The sequence below is a fragment of the Ambystoma mexicanum genome, chromosome 1q, assembly GCF_040938575.1.
Source record: "Ambystoma mexicanum isolate Mex_15411 chromosome 1q, UKY_AmexF1_1, whole genome shotgun sequence".
Lineage (NCBI taxonomy): Eukaryota > Metazoa > Chordata > Amphibia > Caudata > Ambystomatidae > Ambystoma > Ambystoma mexicanum.
This window is the reverse complement of record NC_090922.1, coordinates 766016820-766040132: the sequence shown is the minus strand read 5'-3', so window position 1 is coordinate 766040132 and position 23313 is coordinate 766016820. Positions and strand designations below refer to the sequence as shown.

Sequence of the window (23313 nt, the reverse complement as noted above, 5' to 3'; positions counted from 1 at the left end):
GGCGGAACGTTGATCATGGTGGATGGCAGACCAGAAATCCAGATGCTCATCCAATGCAGAATACTAATATTGAAATCGACGTTGGTTGTAGTGGGCCACAATGATGGGACCCCGGCGGTCTCGCATACATAAAGGGGGCTTGGCTTAATTGGCGCTTTTTGGTTTCCCATCTCTGTAACTCTCCCCCTGGAGGAGAGCAGGGCAGCAATTGGTCTGGGGAACCAGCTGAGGCTGAGAGCCACTTGGAGGGGGAGGAGGATAAAAGGGGAAATGAAGATCGGGGGTATGGGCTGTTCAGGTGAGGTCAAGGGACGAGAAAGCAGACAGAGAGAACAGGTGCAGGAAGCAGGGTCATACTGCAGCATGAAATCTGCATACAAAAGTGGCCCACAATCACACTTTACAATTCATTACTATCCAGAACCAACTGTGTGAGGACTATCCAAGGAGGAGTTTTGTTCAAATATGTTGCAAGTAATGCATTTAAAAGCATATATGCTATGTTGGTTAAAACTAGTCTAGCAACTTGTGACAACTCTGGCCAAAAAAGTGGTCTAGTTTGTAAAAAAAAGTGGGCCATCCTAGGAGCTGACAATTTGGGCATTGCCCAATAGGCCAGTCAGAGATGGGAGGACGAACAGTGGAGCTGAGCATGGAGGAGAAGTGCAGAAAGTGCAAGCTGAGACAAGGAAAGGTGTAGTGTAGTGTAGAGTGGAATAGAGAGTATTGGGAGGAGAGTGTAATAGAGAGAAATGAGAGGAAAGTGTACTAGAGAGTAGTTGGAGGAGTGTGTGGTAGAGAGTAGCGGGAGGAGGATGTAGTCAAGGGCAGTGAGAGGAGAAAATAGTGTGAGGACAGTAGTATAGAGTGGAGTGGAGCGTACTAAAGGGAGAGGTAGAGTAGCAGTGCATGTAAGATGGAAGAACATCAGAGCGACAGAGAGAGAAAGTGAGAGGGAGAGAAAGAGGGCATTGGAAGGAAGAGAAGGGTGCGAGAGTAGAAGAAAGAGAAAGGAAGGAAAGGACATCAAAGCAGGAGTACAAGAGCATTAGAGGAAAAAAGAGTGAGACCTACGTCGTAGGAAGACACAACTTACTGATGTCATTCTTCTTGTGGAACCCCAAGTTAGGATCCACCTAAGAGGCCCCAGAGGTGATAAGAAAGTTAAGGCAGTTGCCACTTGCCATCCAGATATTAGACAGTCGGAGTTGCCGATCTCTAGTGACTAAATTGGGATTTAGGAAAGTCTGGATAAATAAAACACTTGAACCGTCTTCGAGAGTTAATGGGCCTAATTACGAGTCCGTCGGTAACCGAGGCGGTAAAACCACCTGGTTACCGCCGGACTCATATTACCATTCCTCCTCTATGATTCCCGGAATTACCGGGGCATCACAACCCCAGTGACATGGAAATTCCGGAGGCGGAATGGTGTTAATCCCCATTCCCATTGAGTCATATAGGAGTCAATGGGAACGGGGATCATGGAAACACCGGCACCATCTCGTGATGGTGCCGGTGTTTCCTCGTCCGCCTGCAGGCGGGCCGTGTTAAACCCGCCAGGTCAGACCTGGTGGGTTTGACGCCTCCGTCTGCAGGAGTTGTGATCACCCCGCATGGAAACAACGGTGGTGGCGGGTTTACCGCCACGGTTGTTTCCATACCGGGTCAATTGTAATGAGGCCCAATGTCATCTGTGACACTATACACATTCTCAATTTGTAATTTACAGCTTTCCATTGGCTGTGTACACCTTCAGCATTATTTTAGCGCATCACAAAATCGCACTTAAAGAATGGCGCGCACAAGCGAAGTGCCAGGAAGTGCCTCTTTGCCTCGTCTCGCTGCTGCTCTGCGATTGGAGCTCCTGTACGGACTTTGTTTGTTGGAGCGTTCCATTGAAGGATTATTTACGTGTGGACTTTCGCTAAACGACGCCCACTTGGGGCATTCACTACATATTTGACGGCGCACGCGCACCAGCGCGCGCGCACCGAGCGAAGTGCCAGGAAGTGCCTCTTTACCTCGTCTCGCTGCTGCTCTGCGATTGGAGCTCTTGTACGGACTTTGTTTGTTGGAGCGTTCCATTGAAGGATTATTTACGTGTGGACTTTTGGTAATTTACCGAGCAGGCAGGCGAGCTAGTTTGTATTCTGCTAAGTGTAAGTATATATTTACAACGTTCTTTTTCTCCTTTTTACAGCTAAACCACGCCCACTTGGGGCGTTCACTACATATTTGACGGTGCGCGCGCACCCAGCGAAGTGCCAGGAAGTGCCTCTTTGCCTCTTCGCCTTGTTGGTGCGGAGGCGGGGCTGCACTTCCTGGTTTCTTCGTCTCGTGTGGTAGCTCTGGCGTTGGAGTGGCTGAGAAGTTTTCTGTTCCTAAGCCACGCGCCTTGGTAGTGTGATAAGCTTGGGGCCATGCGTACTATTTCACTGAAAGCAGGCATGCTTGCATCATTAGTGGATTGATTGGTGGGGGAGCGGCAATCTCCTTCATCAGCGGGCTGCACACCGGTAAGGAGCAAAGGAGCCGAGGGGGGTTCTCACAGCATGGACATACGGATGTTCTGCAGTGGGTCCCTCTCGGCGCATAGAGCCAAAACCAGGTTGGTTAAGGACCGGACTCTGCCTTTACCTGACAACCTGGTAGGTGAGCTGGCGCAGCTTCTTCCCCAAGAATCGTTGAGTGACTTGGTACATTCTAAAGAAAGTGTGAACTTGGGTCGGGCCGTGAAAGCAACAATACGTGATGATTCAATCACGGACACTGCATTGCGTGATTTTATATCTATTTCCACACAGACCATGGAGTGCACTAATATAGATTTAACATCGCAGGATGTTGCTGTGATTGATCTTGATCTTAATGATTCTGTGTTTTCTAAGCAAATGTTGTCTGAGAATCTGTCTCAATCTCCTATGATGTTTACTGAAGTATCACAATCCACAATCCAAACTGTGTCCCCCATGACAGGTCAAGATAGTGATAGAACACAAATTGACATACATGGCACAAAGTCATTGGCTGGTACACAACGCATAGATACCTTGATAGATGTTGCTATGCATGCAATGAATTTGGCCCTACAAACATTGGGGAGTTTATACCATACAGTGGAGAAAAGAATGACGGCCCATGAATCCGTATTAAGGCAGGTGTTGGCGGTTTGTGACACATTGAGGTTGGAAGTACAACAAGTGAATGGATCCATTAAGCAATCTAACATTAGCATGTGCACTGTTTCTTATCAAACTGACCAAAACATAAGACACAAAGTGAGTGATGTAATTGTGCCCAGTCAAACAGAGCGAAACGAGAGCTGGATGGTTTTGCCCTGCATTGACTCTATAATTTACGATCCCTTTTTAAACTGCACAGCAGATCCTCAGAAGCTGAATAGGGAATCCCGAGTAGATATAAGTGTGGATTCCCCAAAAAATGATTATCCCTTGTTTTCATCTGTTTCAGCGCATCGCTGCAATAAGGGAAAGTTGTTGGATAAAGATACTTCCCAACAACTAAAGGATAGGCCAAATACTGGGAAATTGATCCAAAAAAAAGCAGTGGAGTGTAACACTGGTAAACTATCAAAAAACATAGTAAGTAAAAAGCACCTGGGAAGTGCGGCAACAAACGTTTTATAAAATCGATTACTTTGCCTAAAAACAAAAACACTTCCAATAATAATGTAATGGCTTCCAAGGCAATCAAAGATAAATATGAGAAGCAAAGGCTAGAAAAAAAGAGAATGGGTCTCTGAATTTTCAGGCCAAACATGCACTGAACTACCCTCCATTAGATGAACTAATTGCCATAGTCTCACAGTCGGAGGAGACACCTACCGTAATTAGGGATGGTGTAAACACTGAATTTGTGCCAAATGGAAAAGCTGTAAGCAAAAGCCCAAATAAAATACTTGAAAATACCCTGAGTAAAGAAGCAATAAGGCAGGCGGTAGATGCATACATGTCAGGTAGAGCGCAAACCCCTATAGAGACCTTAAAATCAGTAGGTACTTCAGCTTCACAACTGTCTGGGATAAGTAGTGCGCCAAAAGAGAATACGACCAGTGAGAAGACAGTTGTTGAGGATGCCCATTCACAAAGGGACCCAACAATAAAAGAAGTGTTACATATGCCTGAAATGAAATCTGCTCAATTGAGTCAAAAGAAACATCCTCAGGATGACATTAGAAACTCAATAGTAGAGGACTCGCTCTTAGTAAGTGATCTATCTGGAGTAGTTATGCGTCTAATTGAGAGTGCATTGGGAAAATGTAAGGCCGATAACAGCCCCTATCTGAAATCGGGCAATCTTGAAAGTTCTCGAATTGGAACAACAAAAAAAATACCATTAGTCAAACATAAATCAGACCCTGCCCCACTTGCCTTAGTTTTAGCCTGTAGGCCGGCGCTGCACATACAATATGATTTAAACCGCAGAGCGGTGATGGCAATTTTTTCAGATGTGCAGCATTTGGAAGACATTGTGTCATCAGATCTGACACTAGTGGAATCTGTCAATAATGACAATTTAAATGCAGTAAAAATTTGGATGCATTCAAGGGTTGTCCAGAACCTCATATGGAAGGCGAAGGATTCCCTATTTCAACAGGGGTTTGTTTTAAGCACTGACCAAGCAACTAGGCAAGAGACATCAATATGTCGCAAGAACACTGAATCAAATACTGAAATGTCTCGGAATGTTAGTAAATTGATATCTACAAACAAGCCTTGCTGTTGCTATGGGAACGCACAGCAGGGATAACTAGACCTAGTACTTTCGAATTGTACCCTGTCCTTGGTTAGTTGGAGCTCGAGAGGCCACATACATCTGCTAAATAACAATCAACATCACTTAGATAGGTTTGATGTGGTCCTCTTGCAAGAGACATGGTTGTCGGTGAGGCCGATTTGGGAAGGATATGATGTGCATATGAATTCAGCTATTGAGACAGCTGTAGGAAGACCTATGTCGGGGCTCTTAGTAGCTGTCAAAAAACAGCGGGGTACAATTTCCACGTTATGGGCAACTCCGAACAAATTCATGATGTTAGTTAAAGTCATTTCACAATCTGTCGGCCATGCTATTTTAAACATTTACTGGAATCCTGTTGCTCTCAGTGATGAATGTTTCTTCAGAGACATAAACTCTTTACTAGATATGGTGGCGGAAGACCAGCTGATCAAATTTTTCACATTGGCTGGTGATTTGAATCTGAAATGTATGGACGAGAATAGTGATTTGAATAATCAAAGAATGATACAATGGAATAGTCTGATACATTGTAGAGGGTTTATCCGGCTCAATGGGGCCTTTTCTTCAGATATTCCTCCCCGCCCAACTTGGCACAAAGGCAAATTGACCTCTATCATTGATTATATATATGTGAATCGGGCCTTGTGGCCAGTGGTTCAAGAATTTAAGGTAATTGCCTCTGAGGCCAGTGATCACAATATGTTGGCAATGGAATGGGCTGTGCAAAAGACTTTTCGTCCTACTGCGAAGCCACCTGGAAAAGGATGCTTAGTGGTGAACACAAGTGGCAATCGGCTCTGAGGGACGGAGGATGCACTTATACACTTTAGGGAACTATTGAGTGAATCAAACGCGCGGGATCATTATAAATCAGGCAGTGTTGGCATTGTTTATAGCAATGCTATACAAGCCTTTTGTCAAAGTAAGAAGACTTGGGCTAATAGCAAAGGGATACAGCACTTACATGTTTTTGACAATACAATGCGATTGAAGAAAGCTATGCATTGCGCTGAATTAAGAAAACTCATTAGGTTCCCCCCCCTCTAAGAGCCGCTGAAAGTAAAAAATTACATAACATCTACACCAACTAGGTTAAAAGATATAGAATGGAGTTGTACCATCGTGGGGATCATGGCCAATAAAAATATATCCAAAATGTGGGTCGTGATGAATCAGGTATTGGGTCGGCAGCAGTTTAGTTTACAGAATTCTGCTGTTGAACTGCATCTATGGGTGGCCCATTTTAATAATCTTTATGCTGCTACCGTGAACAGTACAGCTATAGAGCCAACCACAACAGATACATTCAACCTAGCTTTTCATGAAGATGATACATTACATCTTATAAAAACTGCTAGTAAATCGAAGGCAGTTGGACCCGATGGAATATCAAATTCTACTATGCAGCAACATCCAGAGCTATGGGCAACTATCCTGTATCATATATTTACTGCGATCAAAAATGAACAGAATGAACAGAAATTGCCTCGGACATGGACTCAGGCAACAACTGTACCGATTTATAAGAAGGGCGATAGGCAACTGCCGAGCAGTTATCGCCCTATTTCATTACTAGATGCTCCGGGCAAAATTTATTGCAGGCTGATTCTGAATGAATTGAAGAGTTGGTCGGAAAGGATGAATTTGTTAGATTGTTTTCAATCTGGCTTTGTAAAAGGCCTTGCTACAATCCCCAACATATTCACAATCTCGATGATTCAAGAGCAGCAATTGTCTCAAAAGCATCCGTTATATCTGGCTTTTGTGGACTTCAGAGCCGCATTCGACTCAGTCGATCGCTCCTTGCTGATGATGAAGCTAAAGGAACATGAGTGCCCCAAAACGTTAGTAGCTTTAATAACTATTCTTCACAAAAACACAACGATGCAGGTACGTGTGTCCACTGATGGGACGCTTTCATCTGTGATAGCTACGCATAGAGGGTTGAACATTGTTAAAAGAGGAAGGCAAGCTACTGGATGGTAGTGCTGTAGCTCTGGCTGCGGATCGACTCCCTAGCCAGCGGAGCCCACGAATCAGGCTCTGAAACCAGGCTAAAGCAGTTGTGCGGCGTGATCTAGAGAGGGAAACCAACCTAAATGGGGAACATCTGAAATACAACAGAGATAAAGTTATTGCGAACAAGACCAATGGTTCTATTGTAGGTGAGTCTGCTCCAATAATGATAAAGCAGCTCAGTTGAAGACGTGAATATATTACAAGCATAGGGAGGAGAAGCAATGGAGTATTGCTGGTGTTACTAGTCCACTTGGGTAAAAATCTGGTCAATTGGCACACTGAGTCGGTGTGGTGATTGAATGGTTGTAATTGTGACTGGACTTGAGAGAGCACTAAGTACTGGACAGTGGCATTAAACATGTTCAGGAAGACAAGGAGAGACTTAACAAAGAACAAGCACAATTATCTCCTGCATAGCTTGAAGCGAGTTGCATTGTCTCAAGGGATAACACAAGTACTAACTGGGATATTATGCCGAAAAGATGCAAGAGAGCAATAGGCAACACAAATAAAACAACACAGGGCCCATTGGATGCTAGTTTTTCCAAAACTCCACTGAAATAATGAAGATGGGCGAGGGCAGAGGAATAGGGTCGAATGAGTGCCTGAGTGACCCTTCAAATGCAGACCTAAGACTCCTGATACTAGAAGGAAATAGGCAGATAAAATAGATTCACTATCAAATATCACAAATGTGGCAAGATGTGAATACATTGAGTGAAAGAACAGGGGAAGTGGAGAAGAGAGTTTCAAGTCTGGAAGACAATGGTTCGAAATAGGCAAGAGAGCAGGTTCTTCTCTGAGAAGGGATGACAGTACAGGCCTGGAAACTCAGTGACTTAGAAGATAGATCAAGAAGAAACAATGTTGGGATGCTAGGGAACTGAAAAACGGAAATATGGAATCCTTGTTGGAGAACCTTCTTCCAATGCTATTTGACAATGGAACAGCTTTCAAAGAAATACAAACACATAGGGCACATCGAATGCCATTGCAGATGCGGTCACCGGACACCCTGACATACGTGGTGATGATCCTGTTGCTGAGATAGCAGGACAAAATTAAAGCATTATGAGGTGGCTTGTTTGCAGGGCAATGCCACGTAGAAAGGGAGTACACTTTCCTTTTAACTTGACTTTGGAATGGAAACACAAAAGAGAAGGACGAACATTTGAGGAAGTCAAGAAGATCCTTTGGGAGAAAACGATCCAATACACTTTATGCCCACCTACAAGGCTCTATATAGAGGTAGCTGGGAAATTACATTTTTTCGACGACCCCAAAATTGCTTTACATTATGTTGAAACAAAATGTTAAGATGCAAACAATATACATGCTCAGTGTAATGGAGCTGAATAAAACAGGGTCAGGAATAGTTCAATGGTTTGGTGGCGTCATATAATGGAAATTCAACTATTTCTTCCTTGTGTCATGTTTGATTTAAACAAGTGTGGAAGATCAGATCAGAGAGGCAGAAGATGGTCTTTAAGGTGGAGTTTGAATAGAGTTAGGGAGGAGATATAGCAAATTGAAAGGGGAAAAGGATTAAAAAATGTTGGAGCAAGCAGAGAAAAAGATCAGAAGCAAGAGGGTGAATATGAACGACAGGGAACTGATACAAGAAATTGTGATTGAGATTTAAGAGAGCGAGCGGAGGAGTAAAAAGAGACAAGAGAAGCCAGATAAGGATGGGCAAGGTGGGTCAAACATTTAAAAACTACACAAAGAAAATGAAACCGTAGACAGGATTGAAAGGGGAGCCAACACAGAGAGAGCATGGCAGGGCAAATAGATTTACAAGCAGATAGAGAAAGAATAAGACGAATAGGGCATGTATATGTTAGGCAGAGAGGAACAGGTTTGCAAGAAGGGATGCCAAAGAGGCTAGAAGAGCAATAGAATAAATGGGAAAAAGCCAATGACGAAAGATGTAGTCTAGTAGCGTGAGTAATAAGAAATGGTCAGTTTGAATTATGGCATCCAGAGTTGGGATCACAGAGGATGCACAGGAGGGGGGTTACCAAGTTGTTGTTACTGCTGTGGATATCACTGATTACTAACCACAATTGACAAAGTATTTCAATATAAGAAGTTGTACTATCAGGTGGAGAATTAGATGAATGGTATGATATGTCTGTGAAACAGAAACAGAGATAATGGTTAATATCAAGATACTTTCATGGAATGTCAAATAAATCAATGGAGTGACTAAAAGTGCCACAATCTGATCATATATAAATAGATGGAAAATTGATATTGTATCTGCTTTCAAGTCCTCAGCGAACGGAGTACTCATTTGGGTAAGAAATTATGTGCCTTGGCATATGGAATCATGGATACAAGATGGGGCGGGTAGGTACACCCCCGAAACCCTGGTTCGATGTAATGGGATTTAGCATTTTCGTGCGTGCCGAATGTGCAGTAAAAGCACAGATTTTTTTTCTAAATTTTAATGCGGTACGGTTTTGTCCAGGTTTGTGTATATGTTTCATGGGGTACCTATGCTAATTCCAGATGAGGTATTTCAGAGGCTTGATAGGATGTTATCACATTTGTAATGAGGAAATAATCCTAGTATTGGGTTGCCTGTGCTTATCTTACCATATGAAGAGGGCAGTGTGGGTGCTCCGGATTTTTGAGCCTCTTATGTAGCAGCATATTTACAATATGGTATACTGTTGTTAAAAGAGGGAGGAAGTGATATTGTTACAAGGTTAAGAGAGACATTGGTTGCACCGCAAAATGTATTAAACAGAATGCTTTGGTTTGTTAAGCAAGCAGAGGGGCTGTCGATACACATACAAGCAATATACTACATTTGGAAGAGGACCCTTAAAATTGTAGGACAGAAATGCATGTACGTGGGCCAACTCTCCATCTGGGGGAATGTGGTTTGTCCCGACAAGCCTAGTAAAATGGGTGGGGCCAGGACACTAGGTGGGAACATTAGGCAATTGGGACAATTATATGAAGGCAGCAGAAGGATGGGGTTTGACAGATTCTGCGAGGCAATTAATCATGATGTATGCAGGAATAAAGCAAGTAGCAGGAGAAGTTGCAAAGGGTTTCCTGACTAATTCCAGCTTTACATTATGAATAGTGCTATTTTGAGGTTAAGGGAAGGAGTTAAGTGGATAACAGTGCTCTAGAAGGCAAGTCTGGCTAAATATGCTAAATGTATACATAACATATGCTGAAGGTGCGAGGAGGACATGGGTGAGGTATTAGAAGATACAGGATGGATGAGAGCATGTATCACCACAGGAAAAGTGTCACATAACATGAGGTTGAAACGGATACACTATGAATGCTTGCAGCGAGCATATGTGTCACCCGTGTATGCCTAGGAAAATGTACATTCAAGCTAGCACTAAATGCCCCAAACATATGTGTCCAGTGGCCACTTTTATACATATGTTGTGGAAATGTTCATCAACAACCCAGACATTTTGAAAGGGTGTACTTTACATTTTATATAATTTCTCAGAGATGGCGCTGCAAAGAACAATTCATTTTTGCTTAATGAGGATAATACCTAGCAAAAAGTATAGTAATCTGCACATGAAACTAATTCATCTGAAGCTAAAACTGGCCAAGATGCAGATTGCTATGAAATGGAAACAATCCACTCCATGCTCGATTCGACTTTGGTCCATAGATATGTAAAATGGGTGGCGGCTGAGAGAAATATTCAGATAAGAAAATATGAATTCAATGTACAAAATAGAATATATTATATTTGGCATGAGTATCTAGATGAGGTGTTGGCGTCACAACACCTGATGGCTCCATGACCTAATTTGGTTGGTTGTATGGCCTACTGGTAGCAGGTGATCACTGCCAAAATGAAACAATACAGATCAGTAACTGAATTTGCTAAATGTTGATTTGATTACATTGTTGCAGATCAAGGACATATAACTAGAAGACTGAACTGATAAGGTGATTGTGTATGCGATACTGGGGGAATAATAACAGATGACACATGCACAGGTATGAGCAATACATATATATCAGTTGGAACAATAGGAATGAGATTGGGGATGTCCACATGATGTTTCGTTGTGGTTGATGTTTAATAAAAATATTTAAACATAAAATAATTACTCACGGAACTAATTTTAGGAATTTTCAGGAGTTTTTTAAGCTTTTGAAAAATGTTGGCTTTTCCTTTCTTCTTGGAAGTCGACCCGGAATAGCAACATATTGGAACTCATGTGCCATAGTGGTGTAACATGATTGAAAGACATAAAATCCTGCAGTAAGACTTTATCTTCTTTCAATCACGCCATGCCACATATTCAATAATGTTTATGGTGGAAAGGAGGGGCGGAACGCAACTTGCGTTTCTGCCACCTTCCCTCCCCTCCGCCATACAAATGTTCCAGCATTTCCGCTGGCATGGATTTTCATGCCGGTGCAAACGCTGGAGATCCTTATGGGACCACCTGATTTATTTGCATTCATATTTTATTCTAATTTTATAGAGCGCTTTACTCCAAAGCGCTGTACATAGAATGAGGCAGTACATAAAATGAGACATGATAAAAACTTTGACAACCAATTAACCAGAGTGAAGTAGCGGGACTTAATAGCATCCAGGAACAAGGAAGAGCGTTCCAGTGAAGGGGAAGCGAGCAAAGAAAAAGAACAGAAATGTGACTGCTCACAAGGGGGATGAGGAGTGACAAGGCGAAATTGAGTGCAGGACCAGAGAGTGCGAGTGGGGATATAGCATGAGAACAGAGAAGAACGATAAACGGGAACAAGACCATAAAGAGATTTAAAAACTTGGCATAAGAAGTTACATTTAAGACAAGATTGGAAAGGAAGCAAGCCAAGGGTAGAGAGCGATGAAGAGAGAGAATCACGAGCGGCCAAAAGAAAAAGTAAATGAATAGAGGCATTAAAAATAGATGTACGAGGAGCCAGACGAGTAAGTGGGAGACCAGAGGTCAGATGAACAATAAAAAAGGCGAGACAAGATTAAAGATGATAACAAGAGCTTAGTGGTGTTGAAAGTTGGAAATTGGCAAACCTTCCATATATTATAAAGATGGAAACGAAAAGCATGTGCAGATAATAAAATGTGGTTTTTAAAGGAAAGCTCTGAGTCAAAGTACAGACCTAAATTACAGGCCGGCTGTGGGGGAAATAGATAGCTGAGAAGGAGGAAAAGAAACAAAGGAAGGAGGGAGAGGACAGGGACTAGTACATGCTGGAAAGAAAAGTACTTCGCTTTAGTGGCATTAAGAGCCAGGAAATGAGTCAACAAGATTCGATGGCTAGGAGATCAGCAGAAAGTTCAGCATGAATATCAGTGGAAAATGAGGAAAAGGCGAGAAAGAGCTGGGTATCATCAACATAAAAGTGATGGGAGACCCCAGAAGAGCAGATAACTTCAGCCAGGCAAGAGGTATTAATAGAAAAAAGAAAAGGACCAGGGACTGAGCCTTGAGGGACACTGTGAATGAGTTGGAGTGAGTTAGAAGAAGAACCAGACCAGTAGACTGAAAATGTCCTTTGGGACAGATAAGATTTCAACCAAGAAAGAATGATCCAGTAAAATCAAAGGAAGCAAGCGAAGATAGGAGAAGAGAGTGATCGACATTGGCAAATGAAGCAGATAGATCAAGAAGAATAAGAAGGGACGAGTGTTTACAATAACAAGTCAATAAGAGAAAGTCAAGGGCAGAAAGAAGAGCAGTTTTGGTAGAATAAAAAGAGCAAAAACCAGATTGAAAACATGGGAGAATAGCGTTATCAGAGACGAAGGTAGAGAACTGGGTATAAACAATACATTTCAGTATTTTAGACAGATAAAACAGCAAAGAAATGGGACGAAAATGATAAGTCAAAGAAGGGTCAGCAGAGTCTTTTTTTCTAGATATGGTTGACAGTTGCATGTTTAAAGGAAGTTGGAAAAGTAGAGGATTGGAGACAGATGTTAAAGAAAGAGGTGAGATATGAAACAAGGGAAGGATAGACATTAGGGATAAGTGTAAAGGGTAAAGGATCAGATGGAGAAGAAGTAGTATGGGCGCAAGCCAATAGAAGAGATGTTTCCTTGTTGGTGATCAAAGAATAACAGGAAATAGCACCCTTCGGAATGGAATTGAGGTGGGACGCTTCAAAGAAGACCGGGAAGTAGAAGACTCAATGACACAGCGGATAGAGGCCACTTTTGAAGAAAATAATTGTACAAAATCAGTGGCTGCTAAGGTTGAGTTAATAGAGTGAACAAGCATAAAGCAGGCAACCCTGTATGTATCCATTGTACATGCTGCCTGCCATGCTCACATGGCAAGCAGCGTGTACAACTACAATTAAACAAAACCTGACATCAGCATTTACTTGTAATTGTGAACACTGCTTACCATGCGTGCATAGACTTTATTATGCAAAAAGTCCTGCTCTAGAGTTGCGAAATGTAAATAAGATTATCCTACATGGAATAGCCAAAGAACTCCTTCGAGAAATAGAGCACATCCAAAAGTAAATATTTTGGAACTGAAATTGACTTTAAAAAATTCGTAATTTTAGAAAACATTAGTGAACACCTTACAAACACATACAAAAAAGAAATAGAAAGATTTCAAAACACATGTGCTGAAATACCAGACAAAGTATGTGTCTGTTGTCGCAGAACTTTTTATAAAAAATAGCACAACAATAGTGGGTATGGCCTACAAAATAGAGGACAATGAAGAATCCCAATAGTTCCAATTAGATCTATATCTAACAGTAGGAAATAAATACAAAATAAATGACCCCTCAATAGTTTGCATGTATTGCAATACAAAGCTTGACAATAACCTAATTCCATAACGTGCTATCATTAATAACTTAGAAATCTTTCCACTTCCAAAAGCTCTCCACAACTTAACTTGTATGAGAGCATTATAATCCAAACAGTACACCCATTTCAAGCTATAATACTCCTTCAAACAAACACTGCCAAATTGCCTCCAACCGAGTTACTAAAAGGCATTTGTGGCAAAGTAGTACATTTGCCATTAGATCTTAAAGAAAATGTAGAAACTCTAGGAGTACGACGGCAAATAGATCAATCTTTGATTGTACTAGTTAATGGTCTACCAACAAAAGACAAATATATTTGGCAACATATAGTCGATTAAAACAAAGTTAGACAAGCCCCACAATATCTCAAAGAAAACAATGAATACTTCAGAGATATAACCATAGAGGAAAACCTAAGAGACACCGCCCAAATAATTGAAGATTCACCTCAAACTGGCCAATTTGAACGTGTAGATCCTGTTACTGCATCCAACATTTTAGGTCAGTATATAATTCACCCACTATATTCCAAAGACACCATAGAAGATGTATTAGAAACATATCAAATGTGTCAAGCCAAAGCATCTCCAATGAACATATAGGAGAAAAGTGAAGAAACATGTTCTTTTCCTCTATTCTTTCCTACATGGAAAGGAGGAAGATATCATGAAATAATCACACAAATGAGTGCAACAGAATATCCCTCTTTATGAATGTATTCTACAGACCCAAGATTCAGGCAATGTATTCTACAGACCCAAGATTCAGGCAAAATTTAGAATACATTTTGTACCTCCTCTTTGAAAGCGAACTAGCAACTCTATGTTATGGAGTTGCACACATATTAAAAACAGGCTCTAATTTCTTAAATACGTCACATGCGTGGTACTAAAGAATATTGGTTCCGACGTCACGCTGATGAACGTTGTATGATAAGAAACCAAGGACCACCCACATGGTTTGTACTTTAAGTTGTGCAGAATACACGTGGGATGACTGGCATGACTTCTTATGCACTGCAAACCAAAATAAAAAGGGAATAGATATTAAAACAATGTGAGAACTCTGTTCTCTTGACCCTGTCAATGTAGCAAGGTACTTTCACCATCTCTTCATTGCCATGCAGCACTTCATCTGCAATAAAACTACCCCTCCACGTGTAGATGTGGAACACTTCTTTTGGAGAAAAGAATATCAATCCAGAGGAGCACCACAAATCCACATGCTTTTGTGGATAAAAGATGCTCCCAAATTTGGCCATGGCAGTGATGCCACTGTTTTATATTTTATTGAAAAATCCCTTCAGAAACCTCACATAGTGACCTACGTACACAAAACGTGCACTTCCACTTACCTGTGAATCTTTATCGAAGTGTCGCTAAAACTGCTGACGTCGATATAAAAACAAATTTAAATACAATACCAAATGTCGCTTTAGCTTCCATTGACCAGCTTGCACAAAAGTACAAGTAAATAGCTGGATGTCTTCTGTTAGATACAGTGTAAAAGGGAAATCCCCTAAAAACACAGTAAATGTTTTCTAAAGCTACACTCTATGCTCAAGGTTTCGTATAGCAGAATGGTGTCTTGCTAACATTTTGATGTGGTGGAAAGTGCTTTTGCAAGCAGTTCCTGAAATGCAGGCCAATGAATGTCCTCGCAGTCCAGTGTGGATGCGTACACTGGGAGTCCATGATTCTACCTTTGTCTTTTAGTTTCACATAGTGATTGAGGAATTGTGGTAAAGATTTGAAAGATTGTTGGTATACGCTACATATTGAGCTACACGTCCATTTGTACACTGGACGGTTTGTTTGGGTAAAAGGAACATTTGATTGAAAGTTTGTTGGGGAGGTTTTTTCTATAAGGGTTTCTCTTGTCATAATGGTGCCTCCTAGCACGTCATAGCCTCAGCCATTATTGTCTATAGCAATTGTTTTTTTTGTTCTTGTTTATAAGCCTCTTCATTGAAATATGGTTTTGTGCTGCTTATGTGAATCCACTCACCCTCACAGAAGTTTGAAAAGGTATTTATATTTACATTGTGCATGTTTAGAAGTACTTTTTGTAATTTATTGATTGATTTAGTTAGTGGTTTCATTCTGTTTAAAATTAATACTGTTGTATAGTGTTTTGAGTGAATACAGGTGCATGATGATGCTGAGAGAATGTAGGTGTGCCTGAGAGAATGTTTGGGTGTGAATGCTGTCGTGAAGGTTCCAGGGGTTGCAGCTGGAGCAACCTAGCCTTGGTAATGGGACCCAGTGGTTCACTGTATCATCTTAATATGTAACTAGAATAAAGCTTACCTGGGAATCTTTATAGAAGTGTCCAAGGAAATGCCTTTCTACACTGGCGATGAGGATGGTCTTTAAGAAGACAAAAAACAGATCTGCAAAGCAAAAGTAAAATGTTTCAAGAAACCAGGCTGCTGCGGGGGATACAGCAGGAAGAGAGAGCAACCACTGCACCCATATCAAGTAAGTCCCTTCCCCCAGGGCCAAAAGACAGGAAATTAAGAGGCCCCAGGTTAATAAGCAATGTCCCAGTCCAGAAGAAGCAGAGCGAGGGAAGACTGCACAGAAGGTGCCATACTCCAACAAGAGGACGTAGGTGCAAGGCAAGGGATTTGTGCAAGTCCCAGAGCACTGCAGAAGGGCCAGGGCAGAAGAAAACCCAAGCACTGTAGTCCCAAGGGCAGATCAATAGGGAGTATTTAATAAAGGGATCGTATGCCCCAGCGCTGAAGGAGGGGCAACCAAGTATGGTCTGGGCTGCGCCCGTATGTGAGAGAAGTAAAAGCCCCAGCTCTGTCAGGCAGAATACTGGTGTTAGAAAGCGTGGAAATTACAGTCTTGAGAGTTAATTCTTGGGTTGTGCCAGCATTGAGAAAATAGTCTTGGGGCATTGGTCAGTGCGACAGGCAGCAGACAATGGGAAGAAGAGCCGAGTCATATGGACGGATTTATAGACTAAGTTTTGCGGCTGCCGCTGACGTTTCCTGTAACAGTATCAGAAGTGATGACCACGCCACTTGTACAAGGGAAGCTTTATTCTTGGAGCAGGTGGAGGAGAAGCTTTGTTCGCCCTAGGAGGTCCGTAGGCTTCCATGGAAAGTGGAGTGGCCATTGACACCGCAGGGCTCTGCAGTGATGACGTGATAAGGCCAGGGGCAGTGATAGCGATGGGCTAGAACGCAGGCCACGATGTTATATTGAAGATGCCGCATTCATAAGGTCTGAGGAAAGGACCTGGCAGCGTGGTGTTAATGTTACTCAGAGGGCCCAAGGAAATGATGAAACGGCTTTGCGACCTGTTGTGTTGCGCACGCTGATAGGTAACGCACCAAAATGTGGGCAACAGTATGTGTGTTCTGCGGCCACAATCAGAATGCATTACGGAGCTGTATAGTAAGTGCTTCAGCTGTCAAAAGGAGGGGCATATGTATGCTCTACATACTCAACATCGACAACTGAGGTCTGTCAAACAGAGACGGGGTGCCGTCTGAAGGCACAATGGTATGCTAAAATAGGTTTATCATACGCTATCCCTATTCTAAATGGATCATCTCACTCCACCAACACGGAATGGATCATATGTATAAATAAGGAGTCAGATGATTCCTTTCCGCACAGTTACCCCATCACCCAGAGCTAGCAAGCCGCTTTTGATCTGGCACACAGAGTCCTGAAAAAATGGACTGTGTGCAATAATTCCAAAATCTGTTTCACAAATATATTTATTCAAAAAAATGTCATTAAATATCTAAAACATATAAAGGACCCTAAATCACACAGTGAGACAACAACACTAAAACTGAATCTAAAACCACATATCCAAAGAAATATACAAGACACAAAAGATATTACATCAAAGCATACAACATTCTAAATGTGTCATAACACATCATCAATCCCAACATGTTTCTGTTCATCAAGCCCAAAGTCGGGAGAACATTCTTCAGGGGAGTAAAATTCATAAATTTCTTCAACACCGTGTTGAGAACAATGGAGGGACACTGTGCCTAAAAGTCAAAGAAAAACGTATACTAAATGATTCTGGGGCAAGGTTCACAACATACAACTAATTCTGTCAATCCATAACACTGAAACCAAATATCAGAGTGATGAAACACAGAGATGGGCCCACTAGTTAACCCACCTCTACCAATTCCAAAATTGAAAATCAAAAAATACCTTCAATGGTAATTCTTTACCCAGCGTCTTCTAATCAGTAATCACCTTATGTACCCCAAATGGGACACTTATCATTTCTAAACGGCGCTTCAATTCGCCTAGGTATTCACGAGGTCCTATAGTAACAAACAACAGACAGAGACACCATGCTCTGTGTACGTATCATGTTTTACCCTACATCATGCGTAGAATGGTCTGCACTGTAGCATAGGATAACAACAAACATTACCTCTACAAGGATTATATGTGGCGCCCAGTGTCCGCTGGTCACAAAAGAATGTTATAGGCAGCAAATTGTAATTTTCTCAAATGCACCTGGGGAAAAGAACAACTGTCAATAGTCTAAAGGGTGATGCGGTACAACATCCGTTCTGCAAAACATGCTGGCATCAACACCCGGTGGTAGGCTTGTACGTATTGTACAGGTGTGACACCTATAGACCAACTGATGACACATCCTAGGTCGCTAAAGATGGTCAATCCATTAAACCAGATGCTCATTAATTATAAGGCTTTAAATTTACAACTGCAACTGCGTGCACCATGTGAAGCCGTCAGAAAAGAAAAGGAAAGAAAAGGAAATCCCCTTCCAAAGTGCCTGTGTAACTACCGGTTCAATGGGACACCGGGAATGAGTGGAGTGAATCCGTACGAAGTTAGTAGTGGTCGTTCAAGTTTGCATCAATCTCAGTTGATAGGGATGCATCTGTGTTCCGACATGTTAGAAGAGTGCTGCATTAAAGCCAGCAAGTGTAGAAAGGGGGGGCGCCTTCCGTGTACGGATACCGAGTATGTTGGGGAGGACGCTCCCCGCCTTTTCTGAGTTGAATCTTGTATGAAAAGATGCTGTGTTAGTGTGTCCCTTGTGTGTTCCCTTTCGTGGTTTTGTGTGTGAGTGTAGAGGAGGGAGATGTGTTGTATCGTGCTTGGGGTGAATGCAGGTGCATGATGATGCTGAGAGAATGTTGGTGTGCCTGAGAGAATGTTTGGGTGTGAATGCTGTTGTGAAGGTTACAGGAGTTGGCAGTTGGTCCAACCTAGCCTGGGTGATGGGACCCAGTGGTTCACTGCATCATCTTAACATGTAACTAGAATAAAACGTACCTGTGAATCTTTATAGACGTGTCCAAGGAATATGCCTTTCTACAAATATAAACATCTTCTTCTTTAGTAGAAATGCGCTGTGAATTAGAGCTTCGAGGATTAGTTTTCTGCAACAATTTTTAAGGGTAGATCGTGACTTTTTAGCTTTCTTTATAAGATAGTTAAAAACTGTACTGTGGGAATTCTTTGTAAAATGTATTTTTTTAATGTTTTACTGTGGCTACATTAATATTAGATATAGTGTTAGGTTCATGTGTAGGTCTGCTTTTGTTTGTACATCTTTTTTTACTTTTCATTTTTGCACAAGGGGCCTTACTTTTTTAGTGGTGGCTGGTTTAGTTTCGTTGTGTGAGGTTACTTGCTGTTCTGTTTTAATGTTTTCTATAAATTGTTTTAGAGGTGGATGACTATATGGCCTGTTCAAATTTATTTTTTTTACTTTGTTTATTTTAAATCAAGGCAGGATGACAATAACATAACAACTTGCACAATATTTTAATCATGTTAACCCATAGACACTTTTTTTCTCTCTTACCCTCCTCCCACCAGCTCCCAGGCCCGGATTCCTCCTTCTAGAGCTGTCTGCCTCACGCCCCGCCATCTATGTGTCCCTTTCGTTTTTTTTTGATCCCTCAGGGTCCAGCGTGCATTAGTGGGTTTATAGGTCAGTGCCGGGAATCGCTGGTCATATTCCAATACTGGGGCCCAAATGTTCTGGAATCTGTGGAGCGCACCCGCCTTTGCCGCCGTTACCTTTTCCGCAATCAGTATGTCCCAGAGTTTCGTCCACCACTGGGCCATGAGGGGGCCTTCTGGGGACTTCCAGGCGCGGGCCAGCACCGTTTTCCCGGCTAGTAGGCATTGGGTCATCAGGTTTGCTTAATTTCCGGCACGTGGGTAGATCCTGGGGATTGGCGCTCCCAACAGGACCGGCTCCAGTTCTAGCGGGATCGCTGACCCGGTGATTTGTGCGATGGTCCCCAGGCATGCCTTCCAGAATTGCTGGATCTTTAGACAAGTCCACCACATGTGGAAAAAGGAGCCTGGGTGGCCGCACCCTCTCCAGCAGAAGTAGTCCACTTGGGGGTTCATGTGATGAAGTCTCAGCGGCGGGTAATACCACCGTAGTATGATTTTGTATGCAGTTTCCCTGTTGGTGATGCAGGTGGATGAGGCGTGCGTCCAAGTCCAGATGTCTACCCAGGTCTGGTCTTCTATCGGGTGACCCAGATCCGCTTCCCATTGGGCCATGCAGCGCATTCTCGTGCTCAGGAAGTCACCCAAAAATCGCCTGTAGAGGGTGGATACCCTCCCATGGGCTGGGAGGTCCCTAAGTGTCAGTTCCAGGGCGGTGGGAGGATGCGTTGCTGCCTGCCGAGTTAGGGGGTGAGCACACCAGTGACGCAGTTGAATGTAAGTTTACCTGTCCCTTTCTTGGAGTTGAAACTTTTCTTTACATTGTTCAAATGTGAGGGGTGCCTCTCCCACGTACAGCTAGTCTATGGTTTCAAGGCCGCCGTTTATCCAATTTTGAAACTTGCGGGGGTTCGCTCCGGGCGAAAAAGCCGGTTTATGAAAGATCGGGGATTGTGGTGTCAGACCTCTTGGAACCCCCTTTCGTTTCAGTGCCCAATCCCAGGAATTTAGAGTGTGTCTTGTTGCCAGTATAAGGTCTCCTCATTGCGTTGTGAGGGGAGGTGGGATTTGTGGCAAGAATCGCAAGGGTAGGGGCATTCGTGACTGTTCCAGCTCCACCCATCTGGGGCGGTTTGTAATTGTTTGCCACGCGTGGACCTGTGCTAATTGGGCTGCCACCCTGTAGGCCTGTAGGTCCGGTACTCCCAGTCCTCCCAGTTTGGAGCCCCCCCAGTAGCGTCTTTAGGGGGATTCTCGCCTTCTTACCTCTCCAGATAAATTTCAGCATCTTCCTCTGTAGGTCCCAGAGGGCTGGAGTGGGGATCGGCACCGGGAGGGAAGCACAGGCATAAAGGAACCTCGGGAGGATGTTCATCTTGCACGCTGTTATGCGTCCCAGCAACAAAATCTCTTGGGCCATCCAGCATTTCAGGTCTCCTTCCAGTTCTCCTAATAACCAGGGAAAGTTCGCTTTGTATGTGTCTTTCAGGTATGCTGGGATATAAACCCCCAAATAGGGGATCTCCCTTTTTTCCCACGTGATTGGGCACATTTTAGCCAGTGGTTCCCGGTCTCCTGGGGTGAGGCCGATGCTTAGGGCCGCTGATTTCGCTTAGTTTACTGAAAAGCCGGATACCACTCCATAGCTGGTTATTTAGTCTAGCGCGTGTCGCAGGGAGGAGCAGGCTTCTGAGAGCATGAGTAGGACGTCATCGGCGTATAGGGCGATTTTATGTTGCGAAGGGCTGACCTGCGGGCCTTTGATCTGGTTGTTTTGCCTAATTCTTTGGGCGAAGGCCTCCATGGTCAGGGCGAAGAGCAGTGGCGACAGCGGACAGCCCTGTCTAGTCCCGCAAGTCAGGGGGATCGGGGCCGAGTTATGTCCATTGATCCGCAGGAGTGTCTTTGGGGCTGTATAGTTGGCCATGACCATTGTTTGGAATGCTGTCCCAAAGCCGAAGGCCCCCAAGGTGTATTTCATAAATGTCCAATCCACCCTGTCGAATGCCTTGGTCGCATCTAGGGCCATTAAAACCAGTTTCAGGGAGTTCCGGGTAGCAAGGTCCACTAGGTTTAGGGTCCTCCGGATGTTATCTCCAGCCACCCAGTGTAGAATGAAACCTGCCTGGTCTGGTTGAATTATCTCCAGAAGGACGTGACCAAGGCGGTTCACCAGAATTTTAGAGTATAGATTTGCGTCAATGTTCAATAGTGCAATCGGCCTGTATGAGGCCAGGTCCCTCGGGTCTTTCCCAGGTTTGGGCAGGAGGATGGTGGTCGATTCCTGCATTGAGGGGGTTACCAACCCTGTTTCCCTGAAGGAGTTGAAGAGTGTCACCACGGGGGGAATCAGCTGTGGTCTAAATAATTTATAGAACCTGGCCGAGAATCCGTCTGGGCCCAGGGCTCATGTTTTGAGTGATTTAATGGCATCTCCAATCTCCTCCTCCGTGATGGGTGCATCCAGCTCCTCTCTTGTTGTGTCAGGAAGTCGAGGCAGTGCAGCTTTACGCAAGTATTCCATTTGTTGAGGTTGGTTCCGTGGGGTGGCCGTCATGACCTTGGTGAGGTGGTCCACCGCTAGTTGTTTTTTGGGTTCCGAATATTGGACAACTCCTTTGGGGTCACGCAGGCCTGCAATCATATTGGTTCATCTTAGTTTGGCCAGTATGGCCACCAGGATTTTATTGGCCTTATTGGTCTTCGCGTAGTATGATTGTTTGGCCTTGGCCATGAGTAGGGCGGTTTGTTCCGCATAGTGGGCTTCCAATTTCTTCCTGGCTGTACGCATAGCTCTCTGTGTTTTAGGGGACCAGCCTTTTTTCTTATGGGCTTCCTCTGCGGCCCCTAGTTCTTCCTCCAAGGCTATCCAGGTCTGTCACCTGTTCCTATGGTAGGCCGCTCCTTGGGCGATCAGGGTGCCTCTGATTACTGCTTTCTTAGCATCCCAATTGTTTGCCACAGAGGTATCGGAAGCTGGGTTTTCTTCAAGGAAGTTCTTGATGGATTTCGCGATCTTGTCCCTTGTTGCCATATCATTGAGGATAGGGTCGTATAAAGTCCATCTGCGTGGGCTGTCGGATTTAGGGTTCTGTGCCCGGATCTCCAGGATCACTGGGGCATGGTCAGATATGGCTCTCGTGCAGATGGATACCTCCTTGACGAAAGCCAGAGTTTGAGGGGAGGTTAGGAGGAGGTCGATCCTCGAGAAGGTCCAGTGGACGTATGAATAGAAGGAGAAGTCTTTTTCGGTGGGGTGGAGCACCCGCCATGCGTCCACCACCTCTAAAGATCGGAACATCTGGAGGAGGCTCATCACCTGGGTGAAGTCGCTCGGAGTCGGGGGTGCGATTTGTCTCTTGTTGGGTCTGGAACGCCATTGAAGTCTCCTCCGATTATCGTTTGGCCTTCTATGAAGCGTGAGAGGGAGGAACCCAGTGAGCCGTAAAAATGTGATTGTCCGACGTTGGGGGTGTATACCGAGATGAAAGTGTATAGATGTCCCAACAGAAGGCATTTGACTGCTACAAATCGGCCTTCCGAACATGTTTTTGTTTCCAGTATCTGTGGGTTTAGGTCCTTCCTGAAAAGGATCGCGGTGCCCCCTTTTTTAGTTCCTCCTGAGGCGAAGAATTGGAGGGAGTACCATTGGGAACGGAGCCGGCCCACATCTGTTTGTAGCAGGTGCGTCTCTTGGAGCATGGCTACTGCCGCCTCTTCATCCCGAAGTTTTAGTAGGATTGCTTTTCGCTTAGCAGGAGAGTTCAGCCCATTGACGTTTAGGGAGAGGAGC

The 23313-nt window shown here is 43.6% G+C and overlaps 1 protein-coding gene across 1 annotated transcript in view; it reads right to left on the bottom strand.

The window, feature by feature from the left end:
- Positions 1-23313, bottom strand: part of DDR2 (discoidin domain receptor tyrosine kinase 2) — a 1291881-nt gene that overhangs the window by 274985 nt on the left and 993583 nt on the right. The gene's annotated exons all lie outside the window — the stretch shown is intronic.